This window comes from Lissotriton vulgaris, chromosome 3_1 (genome assembly GCF_964263255.1).
Source record: "Lissotriton vulgaris chromosome 3_1, aLisVul1.2, whole genome shotgun sequence".
Lineage (NCBI taxonomy): Eukaryota > Metazoa > Chordata > Amphibia > Caudata > Salamandridae > Lissotriton > Lissotriton vulgaris.
The window spans coordinates 1,750,866,037-1,750,885,061 of NC_141689.1; positions in this window are offsets into that span (position 1 = coordinate 1,750,866,037).

Sequence of the window (19,025 nt, forward strand, 5' to 3'; positions counted from 1 at the left end):
AGATTCCCAGTATCCAGGATATGCCAACACACGACACCATGCATGATTGTGTCATTTGCTTGCCTTATTTTGTCATTTCTATTGACAAGCAAGGATAGAATTCTGCTTTATAATATATAATAGCATGTTAACACGATGCCCCTCACCATGCGCCTTCGTTTGGTTAGTTGTTTGGTTCATCTACAACAACTATTTAAAATGTTATGGTACATCACTTTCTGATAACTTAAAAGGTGGACCTTAACTGATTCCCTTAATTGTGTGACCTAGACATGGTATCTCTCCATTTGCTTGCATTCGTTTGGCAACACAATGCTTTTTTCAAACGAGATATCTGTGTATATTATACTGTTTGCTATTGCGCTCTCAATTTCTGCTGTGACCGGTTTCTGCCAGCTTTCTCATATGGCATTTATTTCTAGAGCTATGCATTCACCCTCTATCATTGCTGCCATCCTTTTAGAATATCAGTGTCCATTAGGGCACCACATATATTCAAATCACAACATATAATTCATCATCATATCACAAAATTCCACTGCACACCACATAATTAACCTCCACTGCATAACACGCCACAACACAAAATACCATTCAACATAATTGCACACCATAACAATACCACTCCACATAATTCCACTACACCCAATACCACATAATTACTATCATAATTCCACATCATAATATGCCACAATTCTACTACATAAATCCACTCAACACAATTCCTCCAATCCAACCGACACAACTCCACTATACGCCACATACATGGTGCGCATAACACACAAACAAGAGACATTGCTATTTATAATGCCAATAACTCTAACTCAAACAAAAGCGAGACCTATTGCATTTCCAATGCTTGTTTTTATACTTTTTGCTCCACCCTACTAGCAGCGATGTGTCCCTGGCTCTGCACTTTAGTGCCTATTGTGAATATGCAAGTATGCACACCATGCTTAAATGCAGATCCAGTAGCAACAACTTATTATCAAACTTCTGAGTTTTGCTCAAAATATAGGCACACAAAGTGTGTCTGTTTTTATGAAGTAAGAGAACGTTTTACGCACTTTGCAATGAATGTGCATATTTCTCAAAAAAAAATTCACATTTTTTAAGAGCATGAACCATGTCCTAGGGATGTAGCTTCACAAGAAAGTCAGGAGAATACGTGGAGCTCTTCCAAAACAGTTTCGTATTGATTTGTTGCTGACTCAAGTTGAGAGGCCAGGACATGTGAGGTGTGAGCTTTGTGCAGGTATTGATTGTTAATGGTGTTAAATAGGGAGCAGGGTTTTAAAGAGGAGGAAGGCATTAGTTACGACCAAAAGATAAGGAGCATGGGTGCTTAATTTATAATTGATTGATTACTAATACAGGTTTAAATGCCCCCATCATTGAGTTTTTTAATTTATTCCCGACTGCTGTTTGTGCAAGCATCCAGTAGGCGTTGTGCTCTTGCCAAAATCATCTCTTGAGTCAAAGGCTGTAAGATGCCTTAGTTGTTTGTTCTGTTGTTTGAATGCCAAAGCGCCTCACTTTTAATTGAAGAAAAGGCGTGTGCCAATGAACAAATATTTCTAAGGAGTATAGTTTAATGTTCATTCTTTTGATGTTTCTTGGAGACAAGAAGCAGAAACACAAAATGAATGAACTTCACAGTAAAACTAATTGCTCCAATATGTGTGTTTATCCATTGAGATGCAACTTAACAACTTGGCTGAAACAGGTTTGCGGTGCTAATTCCGTTTTTTCCGACGCTTAAGGCTGTGCCAAAAATGAAACAATAATTCTGACATTGCACAATCTGGTAGGGTTTGGCGTGGAAGATTTCAAAATGTGTGCTTTCTGTGGTTTGGACTTATTGTCTTAAAGGCAGTGATTTGTGTGCGGTATGATCGCTGTCTTGCTCACCTACAACTCCTCCAAGGGAAAAACGCATTATGTATACTATTAAAACAGTAAGACGGTTCCAGCAGCAAATGCTGCCAATTCTTGGGAAAGTATTAATATTTCAGGTTTCTTAACATAATTATAAATACGTGAAGATTTGAAAAACAGCACGAACAACAGGTGAGGGTCAGACGGTCTTAAATACTAGAGGTTGGGGGGTCAAGTCAAAGACTTTCTTGCACACCGTAGCTCTCTTCAAACAACATATCTCGGGGCCTAATTAAAGAGCTGCTAATTTCTACATTTACGATCTGCAAATATTACGGACTATGCATACACCCAGAGCCCCTGTTTCAGGAAAACCTGTTGGAATTTGTTGCAGTTGGATGTTTAGGGTAAAAAGAGAGAAAAAAGGTGTCTTTAAAGGTGAATGGCCATATCTCAAAACAACTATCCTTGCGGATACTCACAAATATTTTCAATGGACTTTCGCACCCACAATTAACTTAATATATACTCATAATAAAAAAGGTTTTTTTCATTCTAGGTGGGAATTTATTTCGAATTTTAAACAATTAAATTCACTTTTAATTTAATGTCAACTATTTACACTAAAGATAAAGTTAATAGTGCTGTGTTCTTTTTTCTTTAGCTCTACATATAAAATAAATATAGAAAATATTTAACATTCATATTCACCATAAAATAAATTTAACAAAGTTTTTCGAAGTTTAATAAACTTTAAAAAAAAATCTACAATTTACCAGTTGGGGATGTCCACCCCAATTGTGAAGTCTCCCCATGGTAAAGTATAAGGAACATTTAAAAATGTGTAAAAATAGTTTATGTTAAATAATAATGTATTTCTTTTTAATTAATTGCATTTCTTTTTCGGAAGTTTAAATTAAAAATATTTCCGCACATAAAGTAAAAAAGAGTTTTTAATATGCAATAATAATTATTTAAAGTGCTGTGTATAATGAATTAAAAGAAATTCAATGTTATTTTGATAATTCCTTTCTACATTATTTTTTTTATTTAAAAAAGATTAGTAAAATGTTATATAATGAAATGATGACTATGCATTATTTGTATATACACTTTTATAACATGATATCACAATTATACATATTTGTAACTGTTGTAAATATTTTTATTTTATTTAATATTATTTCATATGGGCTTTAAATTTAAGTCACTTAATCCATTAAGTCTATTGAGAGGGTGTTGCAGTAACAGTGGCTGGCCACATGCATTATTGGACTTACTTCAGCTCTGAGATGGTGTACTTTACTACTACTTTAGTCCCTTTTTGCCTGCAGTCACTTTAGAAGTGCAGTACATGATTAGCAATGGGCTTACTCTTTTGAGGGTGTGTGAATGTCACCCATTTAGTCTTAAGAGTTTCCCAGTTTCCAGCCACTCACATCTGTTCCACATTGACGATGAAAACACATACCTGCGTATGGGGCCCCTTCAATCAGGGTGGAGATCGCTTTACAGAAAAAAGGTAGGAGAGGCATAAACAGTGCACTGAGGTTTGTAGGGATCCTCAGGAAACGCTTTAATAATAATGAACATGATTCTTTAACAGTCAGCTTTACAAATGAAAAGAGTAGGAGTGGGCACATGTTATTCTAATTGGTTTAAGTGCACACAAATCCCAACGCCAACCTGGAAGTCCTTTGAACTTCTAATGATAAAACATGCCACCAGAGCAGGATTTTTGCCTTTAATTAGGGTACTGTATGATCCTTCTAAGAATCTGGTTGTGTCTGTGAATAACTTCAGCATCTAAGAAATAATATTCTCATTTTAGGAACCATTATCATTCCTCCAGACAAACAATGTGCCATGGTAAAATAATCTGGGACATTACTTACATCGAGGATGCCACCAATTACGTTTTGTTCCCAGTTGTAATCTGTCCTCATCAAGTTCCTCTAACCTCCTAGTATCTTGGTTAGTATTAGATTTCTCTATAGACACTTCACAATCTACAGATCAGATAAGCCAGTCAAAATGATATCTGTGCATCTAGGAATCCTAAATATGATCTAATCCTTCAACCTTTACCTATGTTGCTTATTCTATGCTACTTGACATTACAAAAATTCTGATGGCATCACCAAGCAATTACATATCAAATATGTTAGTTTCACACCAATCAAGACCAAGAAGGTTTCCTTTAATAAAAGAATCAACAGCACTGATATAACTTAAATCTTTCCCAGTTAAAACAAATAGGGATGCATTTGGAATGATACTTCCATAAGGAACGTGATGAGAGAGTCTCAAGGGAATTGTTTACATTCTTTAAGGAGCTCACATCTTTGAATAGTCAGCCCTCTCTAGTGGTGGCCAGCAGGCAAATTCTTTGTACCTCCCAAGTTAAAACTGACACAATAACTTGCATTCCTTGAACAAGCAATGCATCTTCTACTTTAAAAGAAAAAAAACAAAGTCAGATCCATCCACTCATCCTAACTATAAGCCTATTCTTACCTTAACATTTTTTTAAGAAATTCTAAAAGCATTATGTAGTGGTTTCATCTGCTCTATGTATTAGCACGAGCCTCCTCGTGCTTATTGCATCTAAGTTCTTTATTAGAATGTTGATTAAGGGGGGCGTGGCTTAGACGCCGCAGTGGCATGGCGGGTCCTCCTTGAGCTCCGCTATACTGTGGACCTCTTTACCTCACGCAAGCCTGTTCCACAATGTTTTCGCTCGTCAAAGCGGTTGTGCCTTCCATTTGAAGATGAGGAGCGCAGTTTGACTGTGCCTGCGGGGTCTCTTCACGTCGGAGATGTGTTCTTTCTTGTTCATCTTGGAAGATTTTTTTCAACAGAATGCTATGAGTTGATAACAAAAACTTTCAATTTTTACTTTTAATATATGGTTAGAGGGCTCATTACTGCAATTTGACTTTCTGTTTAATCTGCAGCGAATTACTCTGTCATGACTAGTTGTGGCTGTGTGCGGCCACTATTTTATAGTCGCTGAGCACACTTCCCTCGAAGCCTTCATCATACATTAAGTGAGTGTTCACTACACGCTTACCTTAATTTAAGTTATAACTTTGCTGCATCATTTTATTGTCTTCTTACCAGTGCCCTACCATTGTCATTATGGCTACTGACTCAAACTTTTCCAGCTCTTCTGTCACGGGCAAGAAATCAAAATGACAAAAAAAGATCCGCCCTCTCCTATCCACTCATCTCAGAATCCTGTTCTGGACTCCATTCTGGAAGAAGTGAGAGGCCTCCAGCCATTTATGTTGACAAAAAATGAAAAATTGAGTCAAATTGAGGAGAGATGGATTGTTATGGAGACCAAGGTATTAGACTTAGAACAAAGTGTTGGCACCCTTCAGGACATCTTCACAGAGATCCCAATTTCAGAGCAGGAAATTCATAAATTGAAACTTCATACAGAGGATTTGGAAAATCGTAATCGTCGTAACAACCTTCGCCTTTTTGGTCTTCCGGAAAATTTCGAAGGATCCAACATGGTTCTTTTTCTTCAAAAATTTCTTCCAGAACTTCTTGATCGTCCATCTTCAGGTTCTCCCCTCAATATTCAAAGGGCACATCGCTTGGGTTGTCCTACATCTAATCCTGTGAAGCCACATGGTATAATTATGCTGTTCCTGGACTTTACTGAATTGATGTCTGTTCTAAAGGCTGTTAAACTTAAACGCCGTCTTACTTGGTCTGGTCACAACATATTCATCTTGCAAGACATCTCCAATGCAACCAACGCTCGTCAAAAGGAGTTTCTAGCCCTACGACCTCAGATGAGACACCTCAATATTTAATATGGAATACTTCACTTATGTCTCTGCAAGATCACTCATGATGGTCGTTCAAGGTCCTTCAATGATCCAGAGAAATTGAAATTTTTTCTTCAATCATTTTCTTCAACTGGAACGGATACTAATGTCTGATTATCCTGTATTTTTACATAGTTCTTTAAGCAGCTTATCTGTTCTTTCCTGTTAAACCACTATGTCTTCTTTTTTCTCTTTCTCGGACAGAATGTTTTTCATGCCTTGCTTTCATCTTTGTTTCATTCTACTTTACTTATTTTTTTCTTCTCTTTCTTATTTATTACACTTGATTCTCTTCTTTTTGGGCTCTCGTTTTTCTAGATTTTTTATTTCATTCTCACAAGATCCGTGTCGCTTTGTGTCTCCATGCTCCCCCTTCAGTGTTTCCTCCTCTTTATAGAGGTCTGGCTGTGGTGTCACGATCTGTTTGTTCATTCTCTTCTCTGTACTCCCTCTTTTCTTTTTAATCTCTTTCTTTTCTTTTCTTTTCCCCCTGTCCTGTCATTCCTTCTTTTTTTTCTTTTCTCTTTTTCCTTCTTGCATTTTGATTCTTCTATGTTGCTTTTATATCTTGATAATGTAGGTCTTTATATTCATTGTTCCATGTATAATTATCTTTTGTGGTGTGTCTCCCTGAAGTTTGTCAGCTCCAATTGTGTATTTCCTCCCATTCCCTCCATTATGTGTAATTTTGTCACATGGAACGTTCGTGGTCTTGGAAACCCAGTCAATTGTAAAAAGGTACTGTCTCACTTATCAAAATGTAACTCTCATATTTCCTTTCTTCAAGAAACACATTGTACTGATGTTGAATCTCTTAAACTGAAATGACAATGGGTAGGCCAAGTAGTATTTTCTCCTGCTTCCCATAAAAAAGGAGGTGTTCCTATGCTATTTCATAAGGCTTTGGCGGTGCAAATTTTGTCAACACAAAATGAAGCTGATGGACGAGGGTAATGGCAAAGATTGTTCTTCAGAATAAAACATTGGTCCTATTGAATATTTATGGTCCTGTTAAACCTGATCCCAAATTTTGGAATGATATTAAGGTCCTCCTTTCCTCGATTGATTGCCCTATTGCTATTGTTAAAGGTGATTTTAATCAATGGTTGGATCCTTTTTCTGACAGGTTATCCAAATGTAAATTCCAGCCCGATAAAACCCACAAGGCCTTTCAGTCGGCCATTACCTCTCGTCCAAAATATGATGTATGGAAGACATGTAACCCTGATTTATGTGAATTTACATTTTTTTTCTAGCGTTCATCAAACTCGTTCCAGAATTGACAATACTTTAACTAGTAAATCCCTATTGCCCTCCATGCCTAAATCTGAAATTGGCTCTATTTTTTTTATCTGATCAAGCTCCTGTATACGCTGTCCTTGATCTTACACATGTTTCCTCTAAATTCAGTCGTTGGAAGCTTAACACCTTTTTGTTGACAGATCAGGTTTTTATTAAAGAAGCTTCTTCTTTTATTGAAGATTTTTTTTAATTTAACAACCTCTCAGACACTTCTATACCTAACAACTGGGATGCCTTTAAGGCTGTCTTTCGTGCCTTTATCATTTCTTTTGTCTCTAAGAAGAAAAGTCCTCAAGGAAGAAATATGAAGACCAGTTACATAAACTTACAGTCTTAGAACATGTGTATTTCACCTCCCGCTCCTCTGCTGCCCTTCATGATTTAGTTAAGGCGAAAACTGACCTTAACAAATTGGCAACGACTGAAGCATGAAACATTTTGCTCAAAGTTAAATCTAAATACCATGGTGGACAAAACAAAGCTGGGAAAATGTTAGCCAAATATTTAAAAATAAAATCGGAATGTAAGACCATTGGCCATATTCTGAATGAGTCCACTAAAAACTTGGCTTCATCGGATGAAGATATTGCTGAGGTTTTTCATGATTACTCTAAATCTCTTTACTCTGATGATACTTTTCCCACTACTCAAAATCTGGAGACTTTTTTCTCAGGTTTGCCCTCTCCTCCATCTCTACCCGATGAATTCAACATGTTAGAAAAAGACATTTCATCTCAAGAAATTCATGATGCTACCAAAGCCTTAAAAAATTCTAAAGCCCCTGGGCCTGATGGCTTATCTATTGAGTTTTATAATTCTTTTCAAACCAATGTTATCCCTAAACTCCTTCAACTTTTTAATTCCTTCATCTCAGACGCAAAAGCTTCAGGTTCCTTTATGGATGCTTTAATTGTAATCATACCCAAACCTGATAAAGACCATTCCATATGTAAGAATTACCGTCCTATTTCATTAAATAATTATGACTGTAAAATTTTTGACAAAATTCTTGCTTCCCGCCTCGACTCCTTTATTCCCCTCCTGCTTAAAACTGACCAAGTCGGGTTTGTGAAGGGCAGGTTAGCATCTGATAATGCCTGAATGTTTGCTAATATCATCTCTAATGGCAAAAAATACCAATCTCTGCTTGCAGCTTTGTCCTTGGATGCTAAAAACATTAATTGGCAATTTATGTTTCAGACTCTTCAATGGTTTGGTTTTGGGCCCTCTTTTATTTACTATGTTAAACTCTTATATTCCTGTCCCCGAGCCAGTATTTTTGTCAATAACCAATTTTCCGGGCCATTTTCTTTATCTAGAGGCACAAGGCAAGGTTTCCCCCTTTCCCCCCTACTCTTTATGTTATGCCTTGAACCGTTCCTGGAACGCATCGGTGTTAACTCCCAGATTACTGGATTCAAACACGGTTCTGTTGAAACTAAAATATCTGCATATGCTGATGATATACTTATTTATATGTCTAATCCCACTGATTCTCTCCCCAATTTTTTTAAATGAAGTACGATTATACTACAGTATTTATGGATATAAACTAACCTCTCCAAAACAGAAGTTTTACCCCTAAATGCTACATATTATCAATTTATGTTTCATGATACTAATTTCGGTTGGTGCCCCTCTAAAATTAAATACCTTGGTATCTGCTTTTACTCCTCCCTTTCTGACACCATTAAATTCACATTTTCTATATTATTATGATGATTGTACCTCATATTTTGTATACCTTATCTATGCTTCCTATGAAAATTTCCAATACTCATTTTTCTAAAATGAATTCTATATGCACCAAATTCCTCTAGAACAATAAACACCCGCAAATTGCAATATCTAAACTTATACATCCTAAGGATGAAGGTGGTGATCGTTTCCCAAACTTTCCAGTTTATCACTCTTCCTTCCTGCTTAAACAATCTTTCGCATTGGCATATGATTTTATGGACCTCCTGAATGATTTTTCTTTTCAACAGCTCATTTCTATGTCAAATTGTACTTTTTTATCTAAAAGTCCTATTTAAATTATTCCCGATCTCTGCTATACAGTACCTTTTTTAAAGATTTCACCCCTCTTCAATGTTTGTTATCTTCATGTGTATGGTTTAATAAGTTTCTCAAATTTAAAGGCAAATCATTTTACTACAAATATTCGAAAGAAAAGGGTATTGTTTTTGTTCATCAATTCCTGCATAATTATACTATTGTTCCTTTTTCTACTCTCCAAAATCACTACAAATTGCCTGACTCTTTTCTTAATGAATATGCTATTATTGTTGATGCCATACAGTCTCATTTAAATACTCTGTCTCTCCTACATATGACACCGTCTAATACACCCTCCACTCCTTTGTACTCTTTATTTTCATTGCACAGACCGAAAGCTGCCCTTGTATATAAGTTACTGTTGTCTAATGTTACTGAAAGACCTACATCTTTAATCGAGATTGCATGGGAAACCGATTTGTCCGTTTCCTTATCTATTACTACATGGGACAAACTGTGGTCCAAACTATTTAAAGTTTCTGCTGCAGCTCGTATAACTCAGTCTTTGTATTTTATTTATCAAAGAGCTCTTATTACTCCTGTTACTATTTGTAAATTTTCGAGGCACAGGTGTCAGAAGAACCCACGATCAAAAACGAAATTCAAGAAGATTACCTTCATCGACAAAGACAAGGTGAAGTTATTCCAGTACTGGTTGTGCAGAGAAGGTATTTATATTGACAATTAAAGGTGATTAACCGTTAGCGGCACCGGCAGAAAAAGGTAAGTAAGATTTTTTTTATCGTATCGGAGCAGACAGTTACAGTTATAGTCTTGTCACTGAGACGCAGCTGAAACGCAATGCAAGATTCAACGTTCATGACGCATAGGCGATTTTGTGAAGCGAGATGAAGCGTTACACAAGCTTGGAACATCAAGCACAAGGTGTCGGACATTTTGGGGCCGATTCCAATTCGGTAAAATTCCCTACGAATAGTTGTACGGAGCGTATTTCCCGTACGAATCATACACCTTCAACATCCCCGTACGTACGATCAAGTAGGTTACAAACCCAAAGCATATCTCCGTACGAATTGTACCAAACATCGTACGACAAAAAAGTACATACGATTTGTATCCGGATCACACAGTACGCTACGTCCGTACTTAAACAAGCATTCGTTTCCTGCCCAGAAAGTACGATTCGTGTCGGTGACACTCCGTACAACCCTTTTTCTACGGAAGCTGAAAACGTCTGTAAAAGCAGAGTCCGGCCCGAACCGCAACCCTGGTACGTGCCATACAGGCCATGAACCCAATCGTCCGTGTCATCCCAGTCCTGTATGCCTACGACCTGGTGCACAGAAACGGACGACGGTGCAGACGGTGAGAACAAAGTACCCCAACAACGCAAGTGTACTTGTATGGTGCGTCTTACACGCTTGCGTATATCACCATTGCAATAGTGCTACGACCTTCACACACGGCATGAATGTTGGGGTATGGTGCGTCACATGCTCGTGTATGGCACCATTGCAATAGTGATACGATGTGCACACACGTCATGATTGTTAGGGTACAGTGTGGGTCACGCGATAAGCACACATGCCTTGAATGTTGGGGTACGGTGCATTTCACGCTCACGTAAGGCACCATTGCAATAGTGATACAAGTCGCGCACATGCCATGAATGTTGGGGTACAGTTCGTCATGCGCTCCCGTATGGCACCATTACAATAGTGATACGAGCCGCACACACACCATGAATGTTGGGGTACGGTGTGTCACACGCTCGCGTATGGCACCATTGCAATTATGATACAATGCGAACACACACCAGGAATGTTGGGGTACAGTGCATGACATCTGGGGGGTGGGTGGAAATGCCTCCCAGCAGTGTCCTGACATATGAGGGGTGGGTGCACAGGACTCCCAGCATAGGCCAACAGTATGGGGGTGGGTGGATATGACTCCCAGCAGTGTCCAGACATATGAGGGCTGGGTGCAGAGGACTCCCAGCATAGGCCAACAGCGTTGGATAGCGTAGGGGTAAAAATTACTATTCCGACTCCAAAGAGTGCAACAGTAGGGAAAGCATTGGATAGCAGGAAGGTAAAGATTACTATTCCCACTCCAGAGAGTGCAACAGTAGGGAAAGCGTTGGATAGCGTAGGGGTAAAAATTACTATTCCCACTCCAGTGAGTGCAACAGTAGGGACAGCGTTGGATAGCGGGTGGATAAAAATTACTATTCCAACTCCAGAGAGTAAAACAGTAAGGAAAACGTTGAATGGCCTAAGGGTAAAAATTACTATTCCCACTCCAGAGAGTGTAACAGTAGGGAAAGCGTTGGATAGCATAGAAATTAAATATAACATACTTATAAATAATGTTTGTATTTAAAATAATTAATCATTTCAATTTGAAATAACTCAACATCATTTACAATTACCCATTAATAATTATTAAAAACATAATTACAATTGAATAATTTATTAACAATAAATACCAATAAATATTAATTAATTAATATTAGTTACCAAATAATAAATATTGAACAATTAAATATTTTTCAAAACAAAAAACATATTTATAATTACAAACTGATTAGCAAATAAAAAACTTTAAACAATAAAATTATTATTTATACCCAAAAATACTTTTTATGAATCATTAATTACCAATCATTAAAAAATGATTTCCAATTAAAATAAATTACTTACAAATTTAAAAAAAATAATTACCAATACAAAATAATTACCAATTACAAACAATAATCACAAATTAAAAAAATAATTACCAATTACAAACATTAATTACCAAAAAAACACATGAATTATCTATTAAAAACATGAATGACCAATTACAAACATTAATTACCAATTTAAAAAATAAATAAACAATTAAAACAATTATTTGCCAATTCATGATTAATTAAAAATTAATTAATTGTCAATACCAATAAATTAAAATAAATCATTGCTTAGCTACAATTAAAATACTTCCCACCCAATTCCCCTATAAACCCACTACCCGCTACAAAACTTAAATGCAAAAATGAATTAAAATTAATTTGTAATTCCTAAAAAAAATAAAAAAAATGTTATGTATTTATATTATTTCCCATCCTATTCCCCTTTAAACCCACAACCCGCTCCAGGACTAAAACATAAAATTAACTCCTAAAAATATCATTATTAATATATAAAATAGTACACATGTAATTTAAAACAGGTAAAATACTTAACAAAAAACATATAACACATACATATTAAATACATAATAAAATACATAACAGTAATACAAATATTGATTTTATAACATCGGAAATAGTAACATAGATATATTTGATATTGATATTACTGACTTCTATGTTATTTAGACTGTGTACATTAAAACCCCTTGCCAAGTCGTAAACTCTGATTTTATTACATATAAGTCTGCCCTAAGGCTGTCCCTAGGTAGCTCATAGGGCAGGGTCCCGTGTAATTAAAACATAGGCCATGTACTTTTAAGCTTACATGTCCAGGTAGTGAAAACTCCTAAATTAGTTTTCACTACTGTGAGGTCTATCCCTCCCATAGGTTAACACTGGGGATTCCTTATTACATACAATAGGCTGTAATTCCCAATTGGAAGGAGGTAGACCTGTCATGTTTACAACCTATGGAATTGTACCTCCCAAGTTAAAACTGGCACTACCTGACATTCCTTGAACAAACAATAAATCTACTGCTTTAAAAGAAACAACTTTAAAGTTGAATAAATCATTACAATTCTGAAAATGTCACATTTGAGAAGTTGATGTTTTCCTGCTCTTAGCCCTGTGGGCCTACATTCTCACTCTAATACACATCTGGGGAAGGTGACAGATGGGTTTTGTGCATTTCCTCTAGACAGCAACACACTATTGGAGCTTAGGTGTTACTTACTTGTCCTTCCTGGGAGTATGGGAGGGAGGAGCTGGGAACAGCCTCACATTTACACCTGAATAAGCTGTGTCCTGTCCCCGCACAAAGGACTGCTTAACCCCCTGTAGTGAGTCTGGAGTCAGGGCAGGAAGGGAGGACCTCTGTGCACTTCAAATCCCTTCTTTGAAGTTTCCCCCAATTCAAAGGCACCGCTGGGTATACGAACTGGACTTCTGACCCTACCACTCCAGCACACTTCTGGACCTGTGGATACCCTGCCTGGAAAAAGAACTGCTGTGTTGCTGAAGGACTTTCACTCTGCTGAACTTGAACTGCTGCTCTGAAACAACTGCTTTCTTGCTGTGCTGACGTACTGATTAATGCCCTCCTTGCCTGGGTGAGAATTACTGGACCACATCACTTGAACTTAGAGCCAGAGTGACTCCAAGGGATGGCTGACTTACTTCCTGATTGAAGTCTCAGTGACGTAAAAGATTTCCAACTCATCTGCTACAGCACCTGGACTCTGCCATCTGAGTCTGCCCTGACAAGGGGTGCCAACCCAGTCCTGGATCCTTGGAAGTGGTTTGAAGTGCAGCTCCAGCAGAATCCATGCATCGCCGTTGACTCAGTGCTCAGAACCGGCGCATCTCCATGACTGCGGGAACATCACCTTCTTTGCGAGTAATGAATCTGAGGAATCACTGGCTGCGCGGTGCATCAACCCTATTCTTGATGCATCGTCACTGTTGTGCAGCTCGGGAACCAATGCATTGCATTCTTTCATGGGCCCACCGACCACTGCTATTCCCCCTTATTTCCGCTGATTTGAGTGCCGTATCATGCTAAGGCTGGCAAATATTGAAGCCAGGCAGAGCGTATGGACAGGCACCTGAAGAAGCTCCTAACCCACCATTAGTGCCCTCTTCAGACCCTTTTTTATCTGATTTTAGGTGGGTGGGTGGTATATGGGAGATTGTTTGTTTTTTCTTTATTCATGGACAATTGAATTTACACTGGGACACTACTTGGACATTGTTTGGGGTTAAGAAGAGGGGTGGGCCAGTACTGGGTTTGGTTTAGAATAGATTTGGTCTGGGAATAATCTTTTCATACTTTTACATTTTTTTTATTTTCCATCTTCTTATTGTTTCTTCACTGTTCAAGTGATGTTTCCTTCTTTGTCCTTCAATGTTGCAATATGTGAGCAGAATTTAGGAGATGTCTTGTTCTTCCTTTCTGATTGTTAACCTCAATCTCTTGACATTCTCACTTCATATATTCCCCATTACACTTCCTCGCCTTGAACTGAAAAGAACCATTTTAGTTTTGATGGAGAATTCTATCTGCAAACGAGCGGAGTGGCCATGGGCTGCCCCTTTGCTCCAGAGCTGGCTATTCTGTTTATGTCCAAATATGAAGAATCCTTTGTGTAGCTCAACAATGCATATGGCCAATGGATAGAAAATTGGAGTCGATATATATCAACAATATCTTCTTTGTCTGGACAGGGACAAAGGATGATCTTTTAAAATTCTATTATTGGATTACTAATAAAACAGTGACCATCAAATTCAGTATCAGTCACTCTGAGAGTAAAATGCCATTTCTGGATGTCGAAGTGTACCCATCGGCGGATGGTCTAGCGACGACTTTATGCAAGAAACCAACTGATCACAACACTACAAAAGCAATCATCCACGCAGCCTCAAGGACAATTTGAGTACGGACAGTACTTGAGGATTAGGCGGAACTGCCAAGATAAGGAGGAATATGTCAAACATGCTGAAAACCTAACAACCAATGTTGTACAACGAGGGTACCCTAAAAAACTACTAAGAAAATCGATGAAAAGAGTGTGGTGGACTCCACGAGACTGCCTTTTAGAGAAAAGGGATAAATAAGAATCTGACAGGATGGTGTTTGTGTCCACCTTCAGCCCCAAATTGAAATATGCTGAAGAAAGTGGTAAAGAGCAATTGGCATTTGTTAAGGTATTTGAATGAAGGATTTGCTAATGAACCCCTCTTCACGTTAAAAAAAAAACTCGAGCATTGCTAACCAACTCGTACGTGCAGCATTACCACAGGATAAACAATCCAATTTAAGATCAATGTTGGGATTACCACCCATTCAGGGACACCACAAATGTGACATGTTCACTTGTTGTAGTACCACAATTGAAGGGACCATATTCAGGCACAACAACACATTATGGAAACACAAAACTTTCACGAACTGCAAATCAAGGTGTGTCGTGTACAGTATCAGATGCCCGTGCGGACTTATTTATGTAGGAAAAACGAATCAGGAAGTTTGCATACGGATCCAATAGCACAAGTCAAGGATTAATAAAAATGGAAAGGGGCGACCACTCGGTCCCCCCGAACGTATGGTTGGGGGCCCGGATCCTCCCGGGAAACCATTTTGGGCGGGGTCGTGCCTCGGCTGGTATGCCCGAAGCGGCGTAGCCGGGGCGCGCCTTTTCCCGCCCAAGAGGGGTTGTCCTAGACACCTACACCGATGGCCACGCCCTGTAGGCGTACCGGCGGAGGGTACACGCCCTCCCGAAGAAGGATAAAGAGAGCGGGAATCCGAAGAAGCGTCCTCTTGTTCCTGTGCTTGGAAGCTGCACCCACTCGTTGCACGTGAGCCCTCGACGGAACAAGGAGCAATTTTGAGAACTTGTAATTCTTGTGTTTCTCTTTCAGCGACTTCGAGGCTAAGGATCCAGGACCGTGTTGATCAACTTGGATCGAATATTCGATAACAATGCCTGGCAAGAGGGCAGGAAAGAAGTCCGAGACTGACCAGATGCTTCGCATGCTGGTAAGAGATATGGCGAGCATGAAGAAGCAGATGGCTGCGATGAACAATCCGGGTAAACCAAAGAAGGTAATAGGCCCGGCATTGCCGGGAGTTGCCCCCGAGGGTCAGGAATAGGGCGGCAGGGGGGGTGGTTCCGATCCCCGAGGTACCCCCGGCGAGCCCTGCCATTCCAGCAGAGGCCCCGGTACCAATCCCGGACGCGGGTCAGCCGATTCCGGTTGTGATTACGCCCGCCAACGAGGAGGACATGCCTCCTGAATTGGCCGACCAGTTGGCCGCATGGCTCGGCAGAAAAACAGGGGGTGCTACGGCACCTGGAGACACGGCCGAAGAGGCCAGGTTACTAATGCAGCAGTTGCGGCAGTCGCGAGATGCCGCAAAGGCGAATCTCCCTCTTGTCCCCCCACAGGTGACCCCGGAAGGATTGGCAGCTGGCGTCGGAAAAACAGCGGGAAAGACAACCGAGCCGGGTAAGCAGGCATTGCCAATTGCGGGGGAGGGCTCTTTGCCCTCAAGACGGGAGAGAGTGGTTCAGCATATCCCGTTGGCCACGAAAGAATTGATATGGGCTGACAAGTATGTAAATATGTTTTCTCTGCTGACTGACCATCGCGAGATGGAGTATGCTAAGACGCAGAAAGATTTGTGGCACCCGAGTGTCTGGCGAGCCAAGATGGCGGGATTCAGGGTGGATGAGACAATCACAAATTGGACCAAGGCCTTTGCAATGTTTACTGCAATTATTGGGGAACGTAAGCCCGAGGTTTTGCCTGAATTGTCTTGCTATCAGGCACGAATAATGGATTTCTATGAAACGTATGAGGGGAATGAATGGATGGGTTACGATATGAAATTCCGTAAGGCCAAAGAGTACGATTCATCTCTGACGTGGGATTGTCTCGACTCGATTTCTTGGCAGAAGCAGCTCCTGCCGGGCGCGACAAAGTCGTCCTCGCCAGGCGGGAATGGGTCGGGGTTTTCCCGCCAACAGCCCGCGGTGCCCTTTCGAGCGGGCGCTGGTGGTGACCACCAAGCAAAGACTGGTGGGAATGGGGGAAAGAGAGGGGTCTGTTGGAGCTTTAACAGGGGCAACTGCACCAGACCACAAGGGACATGTAAGTTCAGACATGCGTGTGCGGGTTGTGGGAATTCCTCGCACCCGGAGAGTTCATGCAGGTCCAAGAATGGCGGGTCGGGAGGTAGAGGAGGGTCCAAACAAGACTGAGGTGGACCACTGTGTACCGTTACCTACCCCCGTTGATGTCATGGCAATGATCCCCTTGGCTAAACAAATACCCTGATCATGTCTCCGCTGGGGTGTTGAGAGATGGATTCTTATATGGTTTCCACATCCCGGCAGGGAATTTTCGTGGGGAACCACTTTGTAGAAACCAATTATCGACTCTGCATAATTCAGCGGTGGTGGAGAGGAAGATTGCAAAAGAGGTTACCCTGGGCTGGGTTGCGGGCCCATACCGGCACCCGCCAGTAACAAATTTCATCTGTTCCCCGTTAGGAGTGGTCCCCAAAAAAGACCCGGGGGAATTTAGGCTGATCCACAATTTGTCAGCTCCGAAGGGCCTCTCGGTGAACGATGCGATTGACCCGGGAGCTTGTTCGGTGCGGTATGCATCCTTCGATGATGCTGTCACCATGTTGAATCGCCTGGGGCCCGGAGCGCTGATGGCAAAGTCAGATATCGAGTCAGCGTTTCGGTTGCTCCCGGTACACCCACAGGATCAGCGTCTGTTAGGCTTTGTGTTCCAAGGACGTTACTACATGGATAGATGTATGCCAATGGGTTGCTCCATCTCTTGTGCTTATTTTGAGAAATTCAGTTGTTTTTTAGAATGGGCATTCACCGAGGCCACTGGGCATAGCCATGTTATGCATTACCTAGATGACTTTCTGTTCTTGGGGGCAGCCGGCGACACAAAATGTGCGCAGGCTTTACAGGACTTTTGCATCCTCATGAGGGAATTCGGAGTGCCATTGGCACCAGGTAAGATGGTTGGACCATCTACTTGACCGGAGTTTCTGGGAATTGAGCTCGATTCTGTGGAGGGATGTTTCCGTTTGCCAGTAGGGAAGGTAGCGAAATTTAGGGCTTCCCTGGAACTGTGCCTTAGTATGGAGAAAGTGACCCTGCACCAGTTACAGCAAACAGTGGGTCAGCTTAACTTTGCCCTGAGAGTGATACCAATGGCCCGCCCCTTTTCACGCTCCATTGCACAAGCTATGGTTGGTCTCAAAGAAGGACACCACCGCACGAGGCTGTCTACAGAGGTTCGCCAGGATATGCGCATCTGGTTGGCATTTCTGGCGGACTTCAACGGTTGAGTAGTGTGGAACAAGCCGCCAGCGTCTTCGGACGGGCTGGGTTTGTGGACTGACTCGGCGGGGAGCGTGGGATCTGGCGCCATTTTTGGTAACCGGTGGTCGGTGCAAACATGGCCGACATGGTGGCACACCAGCGGTCTCACAAGTAACATTGGGTTCCTCGAGCTATTCCCTATTTTTGTGGCTCTGATGGCATGGCCGGACGAGTTCAGAGATCGCTCTGTGGTATTTTGGTCTGACAATATGACTGTTGTTGAATGTATTAACAATCAGGCAGCACTCTGCAAGTGGATCTTGAGATTGTTGAAGGAAATTGTACTACTTTGCATGAGACTGAATGTACAGTTCAGGGCTAAACATGTGCCGGGTGTACTGAATCATGAAGCTGATGCACTCTCTCGTTCACATATGCAGGCGTTCAGGGGTTATCTACCTAAAGCGGAGCTAGCGGCGGCACCGTTCCCCAAAGCACTCTGGCTACTCGGTGCCCCGGATTACAAGACCTCGTGGCAGCAAGCTTAGCCCTCAGGACGAGGAAGGCATACGAAGGAGCGTTTCGTTCCTATTGTGCATTTTTGGGTCCGGCAGGGGATCAGACATGGGGTCAGGAGGATTGCTTCCTAAGGTTCCTGGTAGCACTGCACAGGGAAGGCCGATCAGCGGCAACGGCCGATAGACACCGGGCGGCCATTTCATTCATGGCGCAGGTGCATGGCATCAAGGACCCAACAGCTTCCTTTGTGGCAAGAAAAGCCCTTCGTGGCTGGCAGCGCCTTGAGGGGCGTAGGCAAGACGGGAGGCGCCCGATTGGTTTAGAAAGGTTGTCCCTGCTTATGGCGATACTACCCACTACATGCTCCTCCCAATTCGAAGCAGTTCTGTTCCGTGCCGCTTTCGCATTAGCGTTCCATGGGGCTATGCG